This window comes from Rhinopithecus bieti, unplaced genomic scaffold (genome assembly GCF_001698545.2).
Source record: "Rhinopithecus bieti isolate Rb0 unplaced genomic scaffold, ASM169854v2 scaffold_72306, whole genome shotgun sequence".
Taxonomy (NCBI): domain Eukaryota; kingdom Metazoa; phylum Chordata; class Mammalia; order Primates; family Cercopithecidae; genus Rhinopithecus; species Rhinopithecus bieti.
The window spans coordinates 411,854-423,170 of NW_016827147.1; the positions used below are offsets into that span (position 1 = coordinate 411,854).

The 11,317-nt window shown below is 40.3% G+C and overlaps 1 pseudogene; it reads left to right on the forward strand.

The window, feature by feature from the left end:
• The first annotated feature begins 1,700 nt into the window (after nucleotides 1–1,700).
• The window catches only part of LOC108523203 (mitotic checkpoint protein BUB3 pseudogene), a 23,744-nt pseudogene continuing 14,127 nt past the window's right edge, over nucleotides 1,701–11,317 (forward strand).

Consider the following 11,317-nt stretch of genomic DNA (forward strand, 5'->3'; position numbering starts at 1 on the left):
CAAATTTCTTTATAACTAGAAACCAAAATTCATGAAGGAAAAGTTTTTTGTTAGATGAAATAAAATTTTTATAAAGTTTATTTATGCAAAAAATTGTGAACAAAATAAAAAACAATTGACGTACTGGAAAAAAATTTGCAATTCATATAACAAAAGGTTAGTCTCCCTAATATATAATGCTTCCAGAAATTCATTTAAAAAACCCAACAATCCAAAAGAAAAATGGGCAAGGAATGAACAAATGGTCCACAAAAAAGTAAATAATGACTCTTACACATATGAAGAAACACAGCCTCTTCAATAGTAGAATACATGCAAATTGAAACTACATTGAGACACAATTTTCTGCCAATCGATAAAAATCCAAAGAAGTAGCACTCTGTTGTCCTGACTGCAGAGAAATAGGTGCTGTGATGTATTGCTGGTGGGATGGTAAATTACTATAACTCCTACAGAGAACTATTTGCATTATATATCAAAATTACAACTGCCTATTTAATTTGACCAAGCAATTTCACTTCTTGATGTTTACACAAATTTTTCACTACAGCACTTTTTTAATAATAGTACAAATCAGTGAGAGAAGTTAAATAAGTTGATACATTTGTATGATAGAATTCTATATAGCAGTTTACCCAAAAAAGAGGAAATGAAATATCTACTGATATGGAATAATTCTATGATTCATTGATAAGAAAGAAATGGTGCATTCTAGTATGTACAACATGCCCATTTGGGGGAGTGGGAAATTGATCAGGAACCTGTATGTACATTCACTGGTATATTCAAGAAGTAACTCTGGAAGGTCATCTAAGATATTGCTAACAGTGCCTGTCTGGATGGTGAACGGATGGAGCCTGAAGGTAGGAAGAAGAATTTTAGTTCTTGAAAAGAATGAGTTTCCAGAAGTACAGCTTTCTGGGATTAGAGGTACAGTCCAGGATCATAGAACTGACCAGGCTTCGTGGCCTACTAGGGATCAGACATGTGGTTTTGGCTTCATTATCCCAGAGTTCATGCCAGCAGCACTGGCCAGCTCGCAGGCTATAGGAGCACAGCCCATTCCAGAATCAAAGATTAAAGTTAGAAGCTACATTAAGGAGCCTTTGAAATAAGATTTGAGCTCAAGGCTTCTAAGTCCTTCTTTTATTCTACTTATCTTCCATTAGATCAACAGTTCTCAACTGCGGAAAATTTTGTCCCCAAGGCACAATTTTGATTGTTGTTACTGGGAAAGGAGGGAGTATGCTACCAGCCTCTTGTGGCTAGAAGCCAAGGAAGCTGCTAAACATCCTGCAATGCATAGGAGCAAAACATAAAATAAAATAAAATAAATTTAGCCTAAAATAATAAAATTGAGATTGAGAACCTTGCCCTAGATAAGATGCCAAAGGAAAGATGAAACTTGTGAGGCCAGGCGAAAACAAATTAAGGAATCGTGTACCATAAATAACCTTTCAATCCACCCCTGTGTCTGAGGTAGCTTAATTAGAGTCCTGTGTAGGGGCAAGAGATGGATGATTTTTCTATGCACTGGTGTGACAAACACTGTAAAACTTAATCTTGAATCAAACACGAGCTAGATCTTAAAGTACAGTGCCATAGTCAAAGAATAACAATTCCTTAAATTTCTACATGTGCTGGAAATTGTTTTCCAGTGTTGGCACCTGTCTTTACTGCCCATTTCACTCACAGTCACAATGAGGCTTGATTTACGGAAGACCTGCTATTTAGAAACCCTGCAGAGAATTAATAAAATCCGCGCTCCCACTGCAGAAAGGCTGCTGTCTCTGGGAGGTAACTGAGCAGCTGCTAAGGAGTCTCCCTTTACTGCCAGCGGCAAAGAGAAAGAAGAACGAAGCGCTGACTCACTCACTGCCAGACAAATGGGGCGGGGGTGCAGGGGAAAGGGGAGAGAGACGTCTGGAAGAGATGAGAGAATCACTCGGGGAATCATTTCCGATGGCGGAAACACAACAAAACTGCATTCCAATGCCAGGGAAAACATAATCAGAAAGAATGATTCCAAGTAGTAAAGAATAGATAATCAGCAGAGTGGAATGAGCACCACTGTTCCCAAGCCGCTAATCGAATTTCCACGGGAGCTACGTGGTGAGGACCAGATCAGGACCTGGGATATTCCGAGAGTGGCCACGCGGCTTCCCTTAGGATGCCTGGTATTTATCCAGTGCCTGTGGGAAACGGCCACTTTCTCACTTTTGCAGGAATTGAAAAAAAAAAAAAGGCCGGGCATGGTGGTTCACGCCTGTAATAACAGCACTTTGGGAGGCCGAGGCGGGCGGATCACCTGAGGTCGGGAGTTCGAGACCAGCCTGACCAACATGGAGAAACCCCTTCTCTACTAAAAATACAAAATTAGCCAGTAATCACAGCTACAGGGGAGGCTGAGGCAGGAAAATCGCTTGAAGCCAGGAGGTGGAGATTATGGTGAGCCGAGATCATGCCATTGCGCTCCAGCCTGGGCAACAAGAGCAAAACTCCATCTCAAAAAAAAAAAAAAAAAAAAAAAAAGAGGTGTGGTGCCCCTCTGCCCTGCAGAACTCTGCCTAGAGATTTGGCTTCATGGAGCTTTTCCTGGCTTCCTTATGGAGCCAGTTCAGCACTCTCAATGAATGAAACAGTGACCTTCACAGCAGTTCCACACTCCTCCATTCTCCTTCAACTGATTGTCACTGAGTCATCATGTTGCAATCTCTTCTTAAACTGTTCTTTTTTTCTGCTGGTTTCAATTATTCCCTCCTGGCAAGACTGTGAAACTCTGGGTGGTGTTGAATAAGAGGTGGAACTCAGGCACTTAGAGATACAGTACTAGAGAACTCCGTGGGGAGGCAGGGAGGCAGTCGGACTCCTAGGTTAAAGCAACTCAAACAATATTGACCAATTCTCTTTGTCTACCAGTTTATGCCCTCATGGGAAAGTACTAGCAATGAAAATCCCTGAAAATGACAGAAAACAGCATACTCCTCAAGAAATGAAAGGAATAAGAATCTACCTCCGATCTTTTTCTCCTTTGAAGGCTCACTGGGGAAACTATTCCATGCAGAGACGAAGATTCGGGATTAGCCACTATAATTGTCTAGCTACTGAGCCAGGTTTGGCATTTCCTTGGAATGATACTAAAAATCTGAAGAACTTCAGTTTGCATGACCTTTAGTGCTGTATTTGAGGCACTTGCCACATACCTTATCTCATTCAATCCTTGCAACACCCCTGGGAAATTGTTGTAGTATTTCCCATTCTGAAGATCAAGAAACCAAAGCCAGAAAGATGACTGTAAATTGCTTAAAATCACCCAGCCCATAACATAGATGTTTCTTCAATGCTAAGATCACAGAGCCCACAACATACATGACTTTTCTACACCCTGGTGCTACAAACACTTTGTAGCAACCAGAAAGAATTTGAGAGAACAGAAGCAAAGAAGATTTCTTTAGCATTCACTATGTGTCAAGCACTGTGTTAAGTGTTTGCAGTCGTTACTTTCTTTTTAATCCTGATCACAATCCTGCAATGTGGGTGCCATCATTTTCAACACTGTCTAGTGGAAGATTATCTAGAACAAGATACATATATATGGCAGGAAGGTGGGATCTCATTAACAAAAATTGAGAGGTACAACCTGCTGCACCAGCTGAAAATATTGCCAAATCTCCTATTTTTTCTGTTAACAATTTAGGAATTCACGTACACTCATACTAGAAAGTCTGAGATCTCATACTAGGGTATCAACACCGTATACATGTTCTCTCACTGAAACTGTTCAAGAATCCCACGATCTTACTCAGTTCAAAAGAATTAATTCTCTTTCCAAATGCCAGGCAGACAGTAAACTAGCATCTGGCTGGTCCCCTCATATCACTGATTCTGTTCCTTTTGCCTCAGCATCTATTATTGCCACACAGTGTCTCACAGAACACTTTGGTGTTTCCAAGGCCCCAAGGTCCATAGGATAATCACTGTCTCTGTCGGTAAAGCCTCTACTTGTCCTGATTATAGCAGAGGCTCCTGGAAAACCCACCTATTTGAGCTGTTTACTTTGTACACACATATTCAACCATTGATACCAAAACAGGACCGTCATGCCTGAGTAGAGTGGGTCCGCAGGGTTCTCAGCCTTATCTGCCTCCTGTATCACAGTCAGCCCTGTGCCAGGGGTCTCTAGGCCCTAGCTACAATACACGCTCCCTTTTCATTCATTGCAACCTTCCCTCCAAGACCTGTGATGTTCTTTCCTACCAGGGGACATCTTTCATTGCCATTCCAACACAGTAGAAAGGTTTTTCTAACACCAAAACCCATGAAGAAAACAAAACAACCTTTATTTATTTACTTCCAAGTAATTACTTGGTGCCTGGGTAAATTTTCCCACTTTCTTTTCAGGACCATTTTCTAATCCAAATGACATTGGAAGGGTCACTTACAGGGGCCCATGTATGGTCTATTATTTCTCCTCCTCCCACTGCCAGGACAATAGGTATATGTTGGCCTTACCTTACCATAACTGATGTAGACCCCTCAAGTAATTTCTCCAATAATAATAATAAATAAATAAATAAGTGCCTCAAGGTGATTCTGCCTCTAGGCATAGAATAACTTGGCACAATTTTCAGAGTTCAACATCACTAGACACTCTTGACTTTGTGTGTGACTCCATCAATTGGACAACATTGTTAATTATACCAGTGCTGTCTGTTCCCCCTAAATATGCCCAAACAGTTTATATTGAGATCTAAGCTACGTATTTTCTCAAACTACTGGCATAAAAGAGAAACAAACATCTAAATAATTCAAAAACATCTTAATAACTAACCCATCGCTGTGGAAGTCACAGCTCATAAATACCTTTGGTTCTATCAACATACAGTTATCTGATGTTAGACTTGGTGCTGCAGATGGTATGTTTTCTTGTGACACATTATAAGCAAGATAAAATGCATAAATGTCCCTAAAACAAGAACAAAAGAGAGAAACAAAATCCTAACCACAAGAAGCAGGCTAGAATCTTATTTTGTGAAGCCAAGAGCCATTTCAAATAATGAAAAGAAACTTCCTTTACCCCTTTACCCTGGGAGGAATGTTGAAATTTAAAGGAATATTACGTCACCAGATAGATAGCGTTAAACACATATGCTTTCTTCTTTTGTTCTCTTCCAGCTCCTCATTAAAACAAAAGACAATAAACTTTGTCTTAAAGGTATAAACCATAGAGGCAAAAAAATGGGAGAGGGCATGACAGCATCAAAAATCTTGAAAAGAGGAGATGAAAAAAGCAGCCCTAGGTGTAATGGCTCACACCTGGAATCCCAGCACTTTGGGAGACTGAATCAAGCAGATTGCTTGTACTCAGAAGTTTGAGACCAGTCTGGGCAACATGGCAAAATTTCATCTCTACCCGGGAGACTGAGGTGGGAGGATTTCTTGAGCCCAGGAGGTTGAGCTTGCAGTGAGCCGATATCACACCACTAGCTGGTGGGGAAGGGGAAGAGAGCAGAAGGGGAAGGGGAAGGGGAAGGGGAGGGAAAGGGAAGGAGGAGGGAAGGGAAGGGGATGGGGAGGGTGGGGAGGGAAGAAAGGGAGGGAAGGGCGGACGAACTGGGGAGGGAAGGGGAAGGGGGAGAGGGGAGGGGAGGGAAAGGAAAAAAAGAGAAGAAAAGAAAAGAGAAAAAATGACAGCAGGCCTGGGGAAAGTGAATCCAAAACTAGTGGTAAGGAAAGCTGAAAAGCAATCCAATTTGGGCCATGGAAGACCGAATGTTCTGAAGCTGACAGCACCATATAACTCTTGAAGGGGGTTGAGGAGAGATGGGCTGGCTAAAATAGGGGGAGAATGAGTTGAAACTATAAGAGGCTGCTGAATCCCCAGACCCTGTTCCTCACTCACTCCACTAGCTGGATGGCTGAGCCTTCCCACTCCAGTAGCAGATTGGAAGTTTACTCTGCATAGAGGGTAAAACAGTCTCCAAAGTGGAACATTAACCACAGTTAAGGGTGGAGGTACTCTTTGGCAGTAAATGTTTCAGTAGAACTCATGCCTTCTCTATAACCTGCCATTTCCACTCCTAGGAATATGCCCAACAGGCAGGTGTGCATGGCCCACCAAAATACAGGTTCAAAGATGTTCACAGAATTATTTGTAAAAGTCAAAAACTGGAAACAGTGCAAAGGTTCATCAACAATAGAATGGCCAAATAAATTGTGGCATGTTCTTCCAATGGAAACTCACAAACACAATATTGAATGAAAGACGTCTGATGAAAAGGTTATTTATAAGTTTCTAGTTATAAAAAAGTTCACAAAAGAGGCAAACCTAATCCTATGGTATCAAAAATCAGGGTAATGTTTAATTTAAGAGAAGTAGGAGGATATAAAGCCTGAAGAGGACATTAAGGGAGCCTTTGGGATGCTACTACTTCTTGAGATGAATGTGGTTATGTGGGCGTGTTCACTCTGTGATCATTTGTTGAGCTGAACACTGATGATTAGGTCACTTTTTATATGAATGTCATACTTCAATAATAAAGTTAATTTTTAAAAAGCGAGTCAACTAACAGATCTGAAGTTTGCATATCAAGTCCAGAAGTCTTAAAGAACCTCTATGTTCAGGGTAGGGTGGGTTTCTTTGTAAAACTTGCCATCAGTGGAAAGGAAGTAGGGGAGGTTGATGAAGGGGGGCTCTTTTAACCCAAGAATCTCTGCAGAGAGGCCACCTGCACCTAGGCCATGACTTCATCACTTACAGTTACTAGACACAAACAGCTCATTCGCCATGCACTGGATATTCAGCATAAAAAAGTTTTCTTCATTTCTCCCCAGACCATTTTGGTGGGCAGAATCCTAAAACATTCCCAAGATTTAGGGTCCCTGGTGTACTCACACCTTCTCCAAATTATTCAATTAAACACCAATTCACATGCTGAAGTGAAGGGATTTCTTAGATGTAATTAAGATGCCAAATCAACTGATCTTCAGAAAAGGAGACTGTCCTGGGAGAGCCTGACCTGCAAGGAGACCTTTAAAGGCAAAGAGTTTTTTTGGATGGCCAGAGTAGAAGAGATCAGAGAGATATGCCCAGGCCCGCCTGGAAAAATGTCAACCTCCATGCACGAACTGCCTGTGGGGGCCAGAGGCAAGGACCTATGGCATCTTCTAGAAGCCTGGAATGGCCCCTGGGTAAAAGCCAGCAGGAAAATGGTGAGTGCACGTCTGCTACTGAGAAAAAAAATGGAACTTTTCCAATAACCAGTGAGCTTGAAAGTGCTCCATTTGAAAACCACACCCCTGTTGACACCTTCACTGAAGCCTGATCAGCCCCTGACCAGAAAACCCAGCCCTGCCCTTCCTGAACTGCCAACCTAGAGAAACTGTTAGATGATATATGTGTGTCATTTGAAGCCACTGAGTTTGTGGTAACTTTTTATGCTGCAATAGAACACTAATGCAACCACTTTCTCCCAATATTTCTCTCATCCACCATCTCATTTTCTATGATGTATTGAGAAGGTGCTAATTACTAGTAACAGTTGCCCTCTTCAGACTTTCTAAGATTATCTAATACAAGAGTTTTCTTTCACTCCTCTTAGCAGTGGATCAATGGAGTCCATATTAATGCCTTGCTAGTATTTAGAACTCATGGGCCTATAACCTCAAAGACTAAAAATAGGTCAAAATTATAATCTAGAAGATGAAGAATAGTGTGAAGAATGGAGCACACATTTGTTGACCAGAAGCATTAGCATGAATGAGTAATCTCTGAGAGATGAGTAAGGCCAAAAAAAAATTTTTTTTAATAATATGTAAGAAATTAACCATAGAATTTGTTTCAACTGGGGTATAGAGATAATTCAATAGGTATTTAAAAGCTTTAAACCAATCTGTGTGTTACAGAAACAATAAGTGGGGAAGCAGAGAACAATGGCCTGGTGCTAAAAGAGCCCCACAGGCCAGTCCAGAGGTTCTTTCAGCAGGAGATCCTTGTCTTGGATGCACAAGTGGAGCCATGCCGCAGATCCTTTGTCTCTGTTGCACCGATTGCATAATTAGTCCACTTAACTCTCCCTGCCTTTGCCGGGTCCTCATCCTTCTGCCACCACCTATGGAGGCTGCTTTGCATTTCTTCATCATTGTTATGTTCAACATGAGGCCACCGTTCAAAAACATTATGCAGCTGGAAACCATCATTCTTAGCAAACTATCACAGGAACAGAAAACCAACCACCACATGTTCTCACTCATAGGTGGGAACTGAACAATGAGATCACTTGGACTTGGGAAGGGGAACATCACACACCGGGGCCTATCATGAGGGGGAGGGGGGAGGGGGGAGGGATTGCATTGGGAGTTATACCTGATATAAATGACGAATTGATGGGTGCTGACGAGTTGATGGGTGCAGCACACCAACATGGCACAAGTATACATATGTAACAAACCTGCACGTTATGCACATGTACCCTAGAACTTAAAGTACAATAATAAAAAAATTATAAAAGAAAAATATTATAAATAGGATTTGATAACAAACTTTCTAACTGCAATGAAAATAACCTCCAGGGTTTCAAGCACACATATCCTCTATATTAAAATGAGGTCTGAATTGAGAAAAGCTGTATTTTGTGAGGGATTGCCCTCACAGGTGCTGGCTGAATGCTTGAGGATTTATAGAAGTAGAAAATTCTGCAGACCTTTGTGGGCTGTGCCAGCGGGGGTCAGGAAAGTTCTGAGAAATGACCTGATTAAATCAGCACATAATAGGAGAAGAAAAGTGCCTCACAGGCCTAAAGACACAATGGGTCTTTGACCAGATGCAGACTTTCATTGCATTTAAAGAAAGTGCAGCTAAAGAAAGAAGTGGTCAGCAAGAAAGACAGCAAATGATATCCAGACCCTCACTGTGTACACAGCACTGGTTACATGACAGAAAATATATCTGAGTGGCGACAGTACTCTCAGTGAGGAGATGAAATTTCATGGGTGGCAGAGTTATTTCATCAAGATTTTCTAGACTTCAGAGAAGCTATTTCCCCAAACTAATATCCCTTTCCTGATTTTTTATGAGGAAGGTATTATGGATAAATAACTGGAGCATTGCAAGTTTTTCTTTGTTTGTTTGTTTGTTTTTTTGGGTTTTGTTTTTGAGACAGGGTCTCACTCTGTCACCCAGGCTGGAGTGCAGTGGAACAAGCTCGGCTCACTGCAGCCTCAAACTCCTGGGCTCAATCGATCCTCCCATCTCAGCCTTCGAGTAGTCCGGACTACAGGCAAGCACCACCATACTCACCTAATTTAAAAAAATTTTAAATACAGATGAGGTCTTACTTGTTGCCCAGGCTGGTCTCAAACTCCTGGGCTCAAACTATTTTCCTGTCTCAGCCTCCCAAAGTGTTGGTATCACAGGTATGAGCCACTGGGCCCAGCCAAGCATTGTAAGGTTTATGCTTTGTAGTGACTTTGGTTGTCAATGGTGCTTTAAATATTTTACCTTTGCAAATTTACAAAACTTTAAAGCCACTGTGTTAGCTTTGTGATAACTTCGCTTTAGTAGATGAGGTAGATTCTACTATTGACCCATTTAACTAATGAGAAAACTGAGACACGGGAGTTAACTTACTCATCTTTACCCAGCTAGTCAGGCAATGACTACAAGAGCAGGAGGAGGGTCACAGTGAGACTCTGACTTCACTGAAAATGTCCAGATATCCATTATTATTGGAAATCCCTTTATTGGAGACTTGAAAATTAGTTCCCAGCTTCCCTCTTTCATTTACTCTCTCTTTTTTCTTAATTATTTTCTTTCTTTTAAAAATGCATTTATTGACCAGCCTGACCAACGTGGAGAAACCCCTTCTCTACCGAAAATACAAAATTAGCCTGGCGTGGTGGCACATGCTTGTAATCCCAGCTACTCTGGAGGCTGAGGCAGGAGAATCGCTTGAAACCAGGAGGTGGAGACTGCGGTGAGCCAAGATTGCATCATTGCACTCCAGCCTGGGCAGCAAGAGCGAAACTCTGTCTCAAAACAAAACAAAAAAAAATTTTTTTATTTAGTTCTTTATTTATTTTCCTTCTTTTATACCTAAGATCTTCTGGCATTTAATTTAAAAGGTTGATTTTATAATGTGTTTACCAAAATAGACAGTTCCCATTCTTCTACTTGAGGAAATAACTTTCAACTCAGTTTTTTAGTTCTTTTACTTTTTATCTCCATATGACTAAATAATTTGCTTATATTGCTACTTACTATTCTTTCAGTTTTGGGATTTTCTATTGGCGTCCCACTAGGAATATAAGGATATACTTTTATTTCATGCCTTCACCCTGTTCCACCTCTGTTGTGATAAAATGTTTGTCTTAATTTAATTAGATCAATATTAGTATTTAAATTATTATGAGTATTTTGTTATAAACATGCAAATGCTACTTACAATTGAGCCATCTACCATCTAGAATAATTTTTCTTTCCTCCACAAGTTTTAATTTTCACTGGAATTGTGTAGTTTATTCATTTGCTTGTCATTTTGTATAATTATCACAAATTTAACCACAACTCTGCCAGGGTCTAAATCACCTCTCAAAATGATGAGAAGTGTCTGTTATAGTATCAGAAGTATGACAGTTCCTACTGTTCTACATTACTGTCAACACTTGATACCGTAATTTAAAATTTTTAATCACTCTGGAAGGCATTTCTATGGATATTTCCTATAGTTGTTTTATTCTGCATTTTTTTGATGACTAATGAAATTGTGCACTTTGCTATTTCTTTATTAGACATGTAGCTATCTTCTTTTATGATAGAATTGTTTCATCCTTTTCCCCATTTTTAATTGGATTGTACTGTTTCTTAATGATTTGCAAAAATTCTTTATTCTGGATACTAGTCTTGAGGTTAGATGTATTATAAATTTATTCTCCCACTTTCTGGGTCTTTTTACTCTCTTAATAAGGTTGTTTGATGAATGTACGTTCCTAATTTTAATGTAGGACAATTTATCTATTCTGTACAGGACCAGCTACATAATTTGCAGGGCTTAGGACAAAATTAAAATGTAGGATCCTATATTCAAAAATTAGTAAAAATTTCAAGATGAGGACATAGAACATTAAACCAAGCATGAAGCCCTGTGCAGCCATGTGAGTCACATGGCAATGAAACCGGCTCAGATTTCATTTTTTGTGTAGTGTTTTTTGAGGCCTCATTTAGAGAATTTTTGGCTACTCCAAAGTCAGGGAGATATTTACTTACATTATTTCCTAGAAGTTTTTATGTTTTGCCTTTTACTTTTTGGGGGGGGGGGGG